This window comes from Hordeum vulgare, chromosome 7H (genome assembly GCF_904849725.1).
Source record: "Hordeum vulgare subsp. vulgare chromosome 7H, MorexV3_pseudomolecules_assembly, whole genome shotgun sequence".
In the NCBI taxonomy this organism is placed as follows: domain Eukaryota; kingdom Viridiplantae; phylum Streptophyta; class Magnoliopsida; order Poales; family Poaceae; genus Hordeum; species Hordeum vulgare.
The window spans coordinates 433,354,523-433,359,256 of NC_058524.1; positions in this window are offsets into that span (position 1 = coordinate 433,354,523).

Genomic DNA, 4,734 nt, shown 5'->3' on the forward strand with positions numbered 1-4,734 from the left:
CCAAATTCAGTGCATGGCGGGTCGTATTGCGGCTCTAGGCCGTTTCATAAGTCGCCTTGTGGGGAAGGCCATCCTTCTTTATCAGTTGCTCAAGAAAACAGACCGTTTTGTCTCGACGGATGCGGCCAATGAAGCTTTCGAGGCCTTGAAGAAACAACTGGCTGAGCCTCCCGTTTTAGCCGCTCCTATTGACAAAGAGCCTATGCTCCTGTACATTGCTGCCAACTATAAGGCAGTAAGCGTTGGAGTGGTTGTCGAGCGCAAGGAAGAAGGAAAGGAATATATGGTCCAAATGCCGGTACACTTTGTCAACGAAGTCTTAACACTCTCCAAACAGCATTATCCACACTGGCAGATGTTAGTTTTTGGGATCTTCATGGCGAGTCGGAAACTGAAGCACTACTTCCAGGAGCACCCGATCACGATAGTCTGCTCTGCGCCACTTGGCGACATTATACAAAACCGTGAGGCAACCGGGCGAATTGCTAAGTGGGCCATCGAGCTTGGTCCTCACCATATGAAATATACGCCCCGCACGGCCATCAAGTCTCATGCCTTAGTGGATTTCATCAACGATTGGATCGAGCTGCAAATTCCAGAAGATAGACCTGATCACACATATTGGACTATCCATTTTGACGGGTCTAGGCAGCTGGAAGGCTCGGGGCTGGCGTGGTACTAACTTCACCTCAGGGTGACAAGTTTTGCTATGTCCTCCGACTCATGTTCCCATGTATTAACAATGCGGCGAAATACGAAGCTTTGCTCCATGGGCTTAGAATCGCCAAAGAGATGAACCTCAGTCGAGTCAGATGCCTGGGCGACTCAGATCTGGTGGCACAGCAAGTCTCTGGAATGTGGCATTCCAGGGATCCTTTGATGGCGACTTACAGGCATGTTGTGTCAGACGTGGCGGGTCATTTTCATGGTTATCAGGTTGATCATATCGATCATCGACTCAACGAAGCAGCTGATGCTCTTTCATGACTCGGGTCGCAGCGTAAGACGGTTCCCCCTAATGCCTTTTTGGATATTTTGCATAACCCATCGGTGAAATTGCCTTCTGAGGAGGATATAGCAGTTCCTCACCCCGAATCTCACTTGTGGTGGCCCTCCATGCCACTCCGGATTGGGCGGTCCCTTACATGGCGTATCTGGCGCGAGGCGAGTTACCTGCTGATGAGTTGCTGGCCCGCCAAATTATCCGGCGATGCAAATCCATGGTTATGCATAAAGGTTAGTTGCACAAACGAAGCACTTCTGGAATTTTTCAAAGGGGCGTCCCGTCTGAAGAAGGGTGTGCGATTCTTAATGAGATCCACGCTGGCGATTGTGGTCATCATGCCGGGTTGCGCTCTTTTGTGTCCAAAGCCTTTAGGCATGGATTCTACTGGTTAACGGCTGACGCACATGCTAAGGACATAGTGCGCAGATGTGACGGATGCCAAAAATTTGGGCGTCAAATGCATGTGTCGGCTCACGAATTGCGGATGATCCCAATTACATGGCCTTTTGCGGTCTGGGGGCTGGACATGGTTGGTCCCTTCAAGATGTTCTGCAACAAAAAGACTCACCTACTAGTGGCGGTCGACAAATTTACCAAGTGGGTTGAAGCAGAGCCGGTCAGTAGTTGCGATGCAGACACGGCCGTCAAGTTCCTCAAGAAGTTGATTTTTCGCTTCGGGTATCCTCATAGTATCATTACTGACAATGGCACTAATCTATCCAAAGGCGCCATGCAAGAATTTTGTGAAAAAGAGCACATCCGGCTTGATGTCTCTGCAGTTGCACACCCCAATCTAATGGACAGGCGGAGAGGGCGAATCAAGAAATTCTGCGGGGGATCAAGTCCCGACTTATGGTTCCTCTAGAACGTACCCCGGGATGTTGGGTTGAAGAGCTTCCTTCTGTTCTGTGGAGCATCAGGACTACCCCTAATCGATCCACTGGTTACACGCCCTTCTTCTTGGTTTAAGGAGCTGAGGCGGTGTTACCAAGTGACATCAGGCATGACTCGCCATGAGTCGCCGCTTATGTTGAGGAAGACAACGAGCTGGCGCGTCAAGATTCATTGGATGCTTTGGAGGAGGAGCATGACTTGGCAGCATCACGGTCGGTGATTTACCAACAAGACTTGCGATGCTATCATAGCCACCGAGTCAAAAGCCGAGTCTTTTAGGAGGGCGACTTAGTGCTCCCTTTGATTCAGGATCATACTGGTATGCATAAGTTATCCCCTCCGTGGGAGGGACCGTTTGTCATCAACAAAAGGCTTCATAATGGTTCCTACTACCCGGTGGATCTTCGTCCAGATAGGCCAACAACAGAGGTTGAAACAACCCGGCCTTGGAACATTGCCCACTTGCGGCCTTATTATAGTTAGAGCCACTGGCTCCTTATCATTGTACATAGTTTAGTCATTGTACTCTCTTTCTATATATATAGCAATAAAGTCGGCGCCCATGAACTTCGGGGTCTCTGCCGTTTCAGCTTCTTGAGAGCATGAGTCTTTATTGTTTCATAAGTCGACCAAGCATGGACGCTATCTGTATCAAAGAGCATAAGTCGCCATGATGCACTTATTTCAAAACCGGATACTGGTACGCCAAAGAGGACCAAAGTTGCCATGTTGCACGGTTCAAACATAGGCACCCTATATGGTTTTGAGAATCAAGTCGACTTACTTGGAGGCTACTAGCTCCCAAGTCGTTTTCCAGTAAGAGCGTAAACGCTTCTACAATCCTATGTCTGACTTTTCCCTAATCATAGGTCACTTGGGGGCTTCTACTCACTGAGTTCAGCCTGAATACCCTCTTGGCTAGCAAAAAAATAACGCATTACAATGGTTATACTAGACTGTGTGTTTGGCGACTCGCCCTATGATCCCATGTACTCTTGGTGAGTCAATCCACTATTTGGACCATGAACTTGCCTAGGCTAAAACATGAAGGGTGCTAGCAGGAGCCGGCATACGGAAAATAGACAACCCATGGGTTCACTGAACCTGCTTCACTGAAGCTTGACTCACGCCTGATCAGCCGGTCTAAACAACTCAGGCTATTGCAAAAGCCTTCAGGGGTAGCACTAGAGCCTTGCAAGCTCGTCCTGCCCTGTCGTAACTCATTAAGCCGACAACCTTTATGACTAAAAAGTATCTTTGTAGCATAGCTAAGAGTTTTATAAAAATTCATTCTAAATCGCCGCGTCTCACTGAGCCGGCTTATTATTTCTTCTGTGACAAACAGGGGGAGTAATTATGTGTCAAAGACATCGCAAAGGCGCCTACTAATGGCGACTCATATTAATGAAAGGGTGAGACTTCAAAGTCAGCAAAAGGTACAGGTGTATCATAATGATGTTTTCGTCTCTAGCCTATTCATGGCTCGGAAGGTCATAACAAATTACATAACCCGACGTTGGATTTTTAAATTGATCTCCGTGGGTGATCTTCAAGTAACTCCTGGTTCAGGCCGCCTCCAGATTATCCTGCCTCGAGCTTTCGCCATTTTCGATATGTAAGTCGCCCAATTTCGAATTGCAGTTGGTCAAGGCGTGGAACTCATCCTCGTCAGTCAAGATGCTGGATAGGTCGGCATCAGAGTCAAAAGGATGCTTACGGCGTTGTGGAGTCAGAATGGTGATTTCATACGAGGGAGAAGTAACCCAGTCGCTGTGCTCATCATAAGCCGCGTGATACTTGGTTAAGTCTAGGTCGGTTGCCAGTTGAGTCGTCGTGAAGCGAGATTCCTTCACACAGCGATGGTAATCTTCTTCAGTAAACTCTAACCCTCGTCTTTATACTCTGTAAATCCCCCTGTCACTTCCTCCGGCTTAAGCTCTGGAGCATAGGCCAAGCACCAGCTCAGGGTGGTCAGTGCTCCTTTCTGGGTGGCTGACCTTTTCAGCTCTTCTATTTGGGGTGGCAGTGTGGACAAGCATCCCAGCATATACTTGATTGAATTTATGGGCTCTTTGTCGCCCATAACGACCTTCATAGTCATCACACACCAGTATACAGTTGCTCTATCAAGGTATAAATTGCCTTCAATACTAAAATACAATCATCTTGAAGAGTGGCGGCTCGAGGACCTGCAGTAATGATGCACGATCATAAGTTGCCGGAAGATCTTACAACACGACTTTAGAAAGAAAAGGTGGACACTTACCAAACACAACATGGGCCATTTTTGAGATATGATGTTTTAACCCGGACAGTTCCTGCACGACGGCTCTCATCTCCTCCTCGGCTTGTTCTGCCCAGTTCAGTAAGGCAGCTCGCTTAGTGTCGGCCTTGTTTTCAAGCTCTTTGTGCTCCGCCTTCATTTTTTCAATATCAGCCAGTGCAAGGCGAAGCTTCTCTTCAAATTTATCTCAAGCGTCTTGCTGCTCAGCCAGACTTTGCTTCAAGCCGGCTACAGTTGACTCGGCCCGAGTCGACGATTCCTACAAAACATCAGGGCAAAGAAATTTTCATGCACACTGCAAGCAACATCCCTGACACTTGGGGGGTAATGTACGATTCATTTTTTCTAAGGTAATATCTTAAAGCAAGACCCGGCTCATCTTTAAAAAGATGACCTGGCCCTTGGGGGCTATAGGTTGAAGCTTTCTTCAAATATATGCTAAAGACCCGGCTCATCTTCGAAAAGATGACCCGGCCCTTGGGGGCTACAGGTTAAAGCTTTCTTCAAATATATGCTAAAGACCCGGCTCATCTTTAAAAAGATGACCCGA